The sequence below is a fragment of the Acomys russatus genome, chromosome 10 (genome assembly GCF_903995435.1).
Source record: "Acomys russatus chromosome 10, mAcoRus1.1, whole genome shotgun sequence".
NCBI lineage: Eukaryota > Metazoa > Chordata > Mammalia > Rodentia > Muridae > Acomys > Acomys russatus.
In genome coordinates, this window is record NC_067146.1 from 66,940,313 (window position 1) to 66,948,636 (window position 8,324).

General features: G+C 40.8%; 1 pseudogene; it reads left to right on the forward strand.

Moving 5' to 3' along the window:
• Positions 1-7,000: 7,000 nt before the first annotated feature.
• Positions 7,001-7,084, forward strand: LOC127194929 (uncharacterized; annotated as a pseudogene).
• The last annotated feature ends 1,240 nt before the right edge of the window (positions 7,085-8,324 follow it).

The window sequence follows — 8,324 nt, forward strand, 5'->3', positions numbered from 1 at the left end:
CAAGCATGGTTTAAGGGGGTAAGGCTGCAAGGCTATCCCAGGGAAGGGGAAATAGAGTAGATTTCGCAGGTGGACTTGGAGCAGATGGCACTGGGAACAGGTAACCAGGCAGGGGAGAGAGAAAATACTGAGAGAAATGACTAGAATTGGGGGCGTTGCATTTTAGGGTTAGGTGAAAACCTAATGCAATAAAAACTCCATGGAATCTATGAGAGTGACCCTAGTAAAGACTCCTAGTAATGGGGGGCACAGGGTCAGAACAGGCCATCTTCTGTAGTCAGGCAGGGCCTCAAGTGAAGGGATGGGGACACCAACCTTGCTACAAAACCACTGAACTACAGTTTGTCCTTCCTACAGAGTGAGCTTGTACTGGGCCTAGTAGACCAGAGAGACTTCATCCAGCAGCTAACTGATAGGAGAAGAGGCAGAGCACCACAGCCAAGCATCAGGCAGAGCTCAGGGAGTCCCACTGAGGAGGGGGAGGAAGGAGTGGAAGGACCAGAAGGGTGAGGAACACATTAAGAGAACACAGCCCATAGAGTCAACTGACTCGGACTCATGGGAACTTAAGAGATCAGGAAAGCTGTAGGGGTTCTCTTCATATATGTTATGGCTGAGTAGCTTGGTGTTCTTGTGGAAATCCTAATAGCGGGAGTGTGGCCTGTATCTGACTCTTTTGCCTCCTTGTGAGACCTAGTCCCCCTACTTGGCTGCCTTGCTCAGCCTTGATGTCATGCCACATGCCTGGTCTTATTGTACTTTGTTGTGCCCTGTTTGGTTAATGTCGCTCAAAGTCCTGCTCTGTTCTGTGGGAAGATGGTGGGCTGGGTATTTGGAGGACATGAGGCAGCAGAGGAAGAGGGGACAGGCTGGGAAAGTAGAAGGAGGGGAAATTACAGATGGGATGTAATATATGAGAGAAGAACTTCTGGAGGTATCACATAAGTTGTATTACACATTACAGTAATAGTAAAAAGACAACAAATAAAAACTGACATAAAAACAAACACAAATCGATCAACAAATTCTGATCATCAATGCAACAGAATTGAGGACCCACATATGAGTTTATGTATCTACAAATACCTGATTTTTGACAAGGAGGGCAAAATATACATTGGACTAAAGACAGTATCTTCAGCAAGTGGTGTTGATAAAACTGCACCACTACATGTAGAAGAAGGGAACTAGGTCTTTATCTTGAAAGACAAAGATCTCTCTACACAGAACTCAACTCCAAATGAGTCAAGATCTTCAGTGTAAGACCAGATAGCTGGATCTGTTTTGTTTTTTTTGGTTTTGTTTTTGTTTTTTTTTTAATGCTTACAGTAGTAGAATTGCCTCACTTGCTACACCCTGTCCAAAAGTCTGTGTCTCCATGAGTTTGCTGGCTATTCAGTTGGTTAAATTTTGGTTCATTCCTTCTTTCTTTCTTTCTTTCTTTTTTTCTTTCTTCCTTCCTTCCTTCCTTCCTTCGCTCCCTCTTTTCTTTTCCTTACTTTGCGGTTCTTTTCTTTTCATTTATACAGTATTCTACCTGCATGTGTGCCTGTACACCAGAAGAGGGCACCAGATCTCATTATAGATAGTTGCAAGCCACCATGTGTTTGCTGGATTTTGAACTCAGGACCTTTGGAAGAACTGACAGTGCTCTTAACCTCTGATCCATCTCTCCAGGGCCCAGTTCTGTCTTTGTTTAACATGGACACTTATTTTTAAAAAAATAAGTCAAACTATTAACGATACTCTCCTATGCTTGCAGACAGAAGCCTAGCAAAGTTTCCTCTAAGAAGCTACACCCTGCAGCAGTTCAAAACAGATGCTTAAACTCACAGCCAAATATTGGTTGAATCATAGGGAGTCTTATGGAAAAGTGGGAAGGAAAGGAGAAAAGGACCTAGAGGTCACAGGAGCTCCACAAGAAGACCAACAGAACTAACTAAACAGGGCCCAGAGGGGCTTGTGGAGATTGAAACACCAAGCAAAGACCACACATGGACTGGACCTTGGTCCTCTATGCAGATGTAGGTGATGAGCAGCTCAGACTTCATGTGGGTCCTCTAGTAAGGGGAGCAGGAGCTAACTCTGATGTAGACTCTGTTGCCTGCTTTTTGGTCACTTTCCCCTGTCAGAACTGCCTCCCTAATCCACGGGGAAGAGGACAAACTCAGTCCTGATGCATCTTGATGAGTCGGGTGAGTGGGTATGGGGGGGGGCACTTCCCTTTTCTGAGAAATAGGGGAGGTGGAGGAGGAAGAAGAAAGTTGGGTAGGACTAGGAGGGTAGGAGGGAGGGGGCTACCAAGATGTAAAGTGAATAAATTAATTAATTAAATTTTTTTAAATTAAAAAAATATCCCATGAGCACCTAAATTATAAATGCAATATTTGGCATGTTATCAGGATTTTAGATACTACCATTACTATAATCTTTCATTGGAAACTGAAATAGTATCTGAAGATCTTCCTGAAGTCTAATAAGATCTTTTAAATGATTAAAAAAAAAAAAATAGGTCAAGTTTTCTCATGTTTGAAAACCAAGCAAGACTCATGAGGCTTTGACTTTTCAGAGATTCTACAGGTGTGGTCCCATCTTGAGATTTTTCAGCAACATTAAGCCACATACATAAGAAACATCATGTACCCCAAGAAAGAAATCTTAAGAAAAAATAGTTTTTATCACAAAAGTGTTGAATGAGTCATAAACGTTTTTTAAAATGTCTTTTAGGCATCAAGAGGGGAAGTAGACATTTCCTTCAAAGAAGCCATGAGAAACATAATCCATCTGCGTTGAAAACGGTGGACTACCACAGTGTTACATTAGCAAGCCTGCTCTAGAGTTCTGACCTGGGAAATGTTCCTGAAAACTATAAAAAGACATTTCAGGCAATGGAACCTGAGCAGATCCACCATGAGTGAATTATAAAAGACAGAAAGAAATAATTCCAGATCAGCCAGAAAAAAATGCAGAATGTATTAACAGCCAAAGGACATGTAAGGGTCTATCTAAGTATATTTTCAAAACATACAATCACTGAATACTGGAATTAATAGCTGTTAGATTGAAATGCATGTGAAAAAAATTAGAGTCTTTGTATTGTCCTGACTTTAATTTTCCATTTTAATAAATGATTATTTGTAGATGGCATGATTGTGTAGAGAAAGACATTTTAAGAGTACAGGTAATTTGTAAATTTAGGATGGTTATTCTCTGGAAAACATAATTTTATTTCTTTAGTGAAGTAACAATTGGAATAGAAAAGTATGAAATATAATAAGAATTTCAAAATATTAAAGATATGAATATCAATATTAAATCTAGCAGAAGATGTGTCTACTTAGAAAGCTATAAGACACGATGAAGAAATAGTAAAGGTGAAATCAGTGGATGAATACTATCAGGCTAAAAAAAATTGAAAAGTCGACTGGTAAAAGATTTCAGTAGCTGTTAAGTCAATGGTAATCAAGCTACAAATCATAGAGCCCCAGAGCTCAGGTGTAGAGATAGATTTCCCTCACAAAGAGAAGTAAAATAGATACTGAGTGGATGTAGAGAGCACTAGAACAGAAGGATCAACTGGGGAGGGTGACAAGGGAGGGAATATGGGGAGAGACAGCTACAACTAAAGGCCATTTGAAGGGTAGTGTGGAAACTGAATTCAGTAGAAGCTTCCTAAAATATAGACATACATGAAGGTGACCTAAATGAAATTGCCAAACAATGCGGAAAACAGAGCCCCAACTGAACATCTTGGTCACCAAATGCTTCCGCTACCAGGAATGTATCACATCTAATTGAATTGCTGACCAAAGAGGTCCCATGGGACTCCCAAACAACCCAGGATATTTCCAAGGATATAGGTTGCTCTCCAAAAAAATGATGGCAAGGCCTTATTGTTGGAGACAGCACCTACACAACTCATTGAACACAAAGAAGTTGAGCTGGTGCCTACATGGAACTCTCATCCTTATGCACTAATGTGTCTGGTACATGAGGGTACTTTGCATGCTGCAAAAGGAGAAATATGGACATCAATGCAGCCACAAGCACTTTGATACTGGCTGCAAGATATGCTAGTGCAATGGTGGCACAAAGCTTGTAGGACTAACCAACCAATATCTGATTTGAGTTAAGGCCTACTCCACAAAATGGAACTCATACCAGACACTGTTTGGGTGACCAAGAATCTGAGGCTAAATAGCCCAGGGGGCTAGAGGAAATCCAAATGCCACTGTTCTACTGAAGATCGCAATAAACTGACTTCTGCTGACATTCTGCTACATGCATAGATCAGTGCCTTGCTTAGCCATCATCAGAGAACCGTCCTTTTGCATCAATGGGAATCCACAGCCAGATATTACCCAAAGAGAGTCCCTGAGATACTCAACCCTAAAAGAGATGTTGCCATCAAATCCCTCTCTTTGTGGTTCAGGGAACTCTATGGAAGAGATAACAATAAGAATATAAGAGCCAGAGGGGATGGAGGACACAAAGAAATCAAGGTCCGCTAAACACAGCAGGGCCAATGCACATATGAACTCACAGAGACCGAGGCAGCACGCACAGGGTCTGCACAAGTCTACACTCGATGTGGCTCTTAGAACTAAAAGAAGAAGTGAGCACAAGCCCACATCCCTAACACAGAAGCTATCTCCAATTATCAACCACTTGCACATGGAAATTTAGTTTTCTCTGAGGGAGTCTCACTGAGGAAGCAAACTACTCTTTTTTAAACTTAGTATAAGTTGTTAAGATTACATTTTGATTGTTACCCTCTCGTTTTTATCTTCCCATTCCCACCTGCCCTCCTTCTTCTTCCCTATTCCCCTCCCCTGGACCTCTGACAGAAGAGGATCTCTTCCCTCACCATATGACCACAGCCTATCAGATCTCATCTGGATAGCCTACTTCCCCTTCCTCTGTGGCCCTCCTCACCAAGAGGAAGTAATCAAATTGGGGCACCAGAGTTCATGTCAGAGGCAGTCCATACTCCCCTGACAACTGTGGAAAATGAGCTGTCCATTGGCGAAATCTTTACAGGGATTTAGGTTCACTGCATGCATTGTCCTTGGTTGGTGCAACAGTTTGTGCAGAGCCCCTTGGGTCCAGATCCACCAGCCTTGATGGTCTTCTTATGGGGCTCCTGAACTCTCTGGGTCCTTACATCCCCCCATTTTTCATACCACTCTCAGTGCTCTGCTCACATAGTAAAAATGGCCATCTTACCAAAAGCAATCTATAGATTTAATGCAATCCTCATCGAAATACCTACACAATTCTTTACAGACTTTGAAAGTCAATTCTCAACTTCATATGGAAAAACAAAAAAACCCAGAATAGCTAAAGCAATCCTGTACAATAAAAGATCTGACAGAGGAATCTCCATCCCAGATCTAAAGCTGTACTATAGAGCAACAGTAATAAAAACAGCATGGTATTGGCATAGAAGTAGTCTGGTTGATCAGTGGAATTGAATTAAGACCCAGAAATAAACCCACACACCTATGGTCACTTGATTTTTTGACAAAGAAGCCAAATCCATACAATGGAAAAAAGATAACATTTTCAACAAATGCTGCTGGTCTAACTGGATATAGAAAAATACAAATAAATACATCTTTATCCACTCTGCACAAAATAAAGTTCAAAGCGGCTGCATGCCCATCAATAGACAAGCAACAAAAAAAAAAAGAACAAAAAATGTATTATTTTTATCTTATTTTAGTATTATTTCTTCTAAGTCTTTGTTTTCTAATGAGAGACAGGAAAAGGGTATGTATCTGGATCGGATGGAAGATAGGGAGGACCTAGGAGGAGTAGAGGGAGGAAAAACTGTAATCAGAATATTATGTGGGAAAAAAGTTAAATAAAAGGAAAGAAAAAATTTGAGAGTAAGTGGGGAGTGAGAATCCTTGGAAAAGAAAGAAGTAAAGAGGTATAGAAATGATGTAAATACAATACTCTGGTGTGAAACTGTCAAAAATTAAGGGTGAATGTGTGAAAATAGATTTCAGTTACTCTGAAAATGACTAAAGATTCAGTGTATCTTCAACCAAAATATTGGACACTACTTTGAGAAATTTTTACAAAATGATTCCAAGATTTATGCAAATGAAAATAACCTGGAGCCACTCTAAAAATCATCATTATTGAAAAATTACCATGTCAGATGTAAATACATATAATAAAAATTACAGCAATTTTATAACAACACAGGACAGACAAATAACTAATGCTATAAAACCAAAAGTCCGAAAGTTCTGTATAGAAATGGTAACTATAACAAACCAAAAGCAAGGCCCCAGAAATATGAAGGCCTGGTTGCTGGAGCCTGTGAGTGTGTGCACCTTAGATAGTACATGCGCAGGCATGATTAAAAACACTGAGATGAGCGAGATACCCAGTCTGAGGATCATCCTGGTGAAACAGAGAAAAAGGAAGACTGAAAGACACAGGTCAAAGCAAACAGATTCTCAGCTGGAGGAGAGTAAGTCTAAGGGTACAATGTGACGTGTACAGGTATAAGGTTATATTAATATAACATCCTTGAAAACTTATGGCAGAGTGTATGTTAAGCATTTCTAACATAGAGAAAAAAATGCATCAGCCGTAAATGGAACATAAGTGCCACAGCCATAAATGGAACATCTCCGTCACCCCCTCCAAGGCTCGGAGAACCTGGAGGATAAAGGAAAGAAAGAATGTAAGAAGCAAGTTAGGGAGAACAGCCTGACTTGATGTCCAGAAAACACCAACATTCCAACACAAGACTGTGATCTCTGAGCAGTTAGACAGCAGATCTGAGTAATCATTCACAGAAAGGGATAGTCAACTCTCAATTAATCATATAAAATGTCACTTAACCTGGAGGGTTTCTGTTGATGGGAAAGGGCTTACCTACTGTGCATGAAGCTTAGGGCTTAACCCCAGAACTGAAGAAAACATATCCAATGTCATTATTCAACACAGGATCAACCATCACCATTAAAACTCAAATAAACCTGCCCCTAGAGCCATTGCAAGTGTGGCTGCTGTGACATTTGTGCATCAGTAGGTGACAGATAGGAGAGAGACCTGTGACATCACGGCACATTATGTCAGGAGGCCAGCTCACCACATGACAGCCAGGAAATCAGAGGTCAAGGGCACCCCCACCTCAGGGAATCAAGTTCTCTACTGAGCCATACTTCCCAGTGAGTCTACCCATATCCAGCATGGCAGGCTGAGGAACAGCTCTTAACGTATAGATGGCTTTAGGGGACATTACTCAAAGCACAGCACTGACATGAAGAAAGGGATGACAACATTTTAGTTAGAGTCTTAACATGTGTATCCAATCTATTTGCTTAATGAAATAAATGAATATGATTAATTCCAGTATATTTCAGAATTATCATCACATACCAGTATATTCTCCATAGTGGCCCAGACAAGAACTGATGCAAGCCAGAGACTGAAATGGAGCCATCTCAGCCCCTGATTATAAGGCTCCAAATACTCCACAAATGGCACTCAGTAACCCTTAGCACAATGTCTCCACTGGCCCCTCAGCATTCTGTATTCCATGTTGTCCAGATTGAGTCCTGAGTGGATGTCACATGCTGGAGTCTCCTGTCCTTCTCCCTGTAGTAATATGAATCCCAGGTCCCCAGTAAGCCTTGGTATTTGAGGGCTGGGCAATCTATTATTGCATGCTGAGCATCCTAAGATATGTAACAGGAGCCTTCCCCTCTTTTCGGTAGGTTCTAGGAGAAAACTCCATTCCTAACAAGCCAAATAAATCATCTATGGACATTGGTAAATGTCCCTGTGGGACAAAATTACCACTTGAACACCACAGTTTCTATTTGTCTCACCAATTTTGAGTCATCTGTAAGGGTTCAGGTGGTTGTCACCACGAGATCCCTAGTGTCAAGATGATCAATGCATGTGTAATCAAACTGTGGTCAAACACTGGCAGTGTCATTCAGCAACAGTGGAGAGAAAGAGAAGACTGAGGGAGATAGCATCAGTGACCACAGATAGGCTTGAAGGTGAGAGCTGTATAAAAAAGAAAGACAGATGAATTAAAGGAAGGAAGGAAGGAAGGAAGGAAGGAAAGAAGGAAGGAAAGAAGGAAGGAAGGAAGGAAGGGGAAAAGAAAATAACGTTTTGTGTGTGAGAGTGATGGGGATAATGGGTGTTATAATAAGATTGTCACTAGCCTATGATGAAGAAGAAAAGAATAAAGAAAATGCGTAATTTGGGGTTGGAGAGGAAAAAGACATTTTCTGTTTGAAGTGAAGAAAGATACATGAAGGGCAACCTGCTATGAATATTGAGGA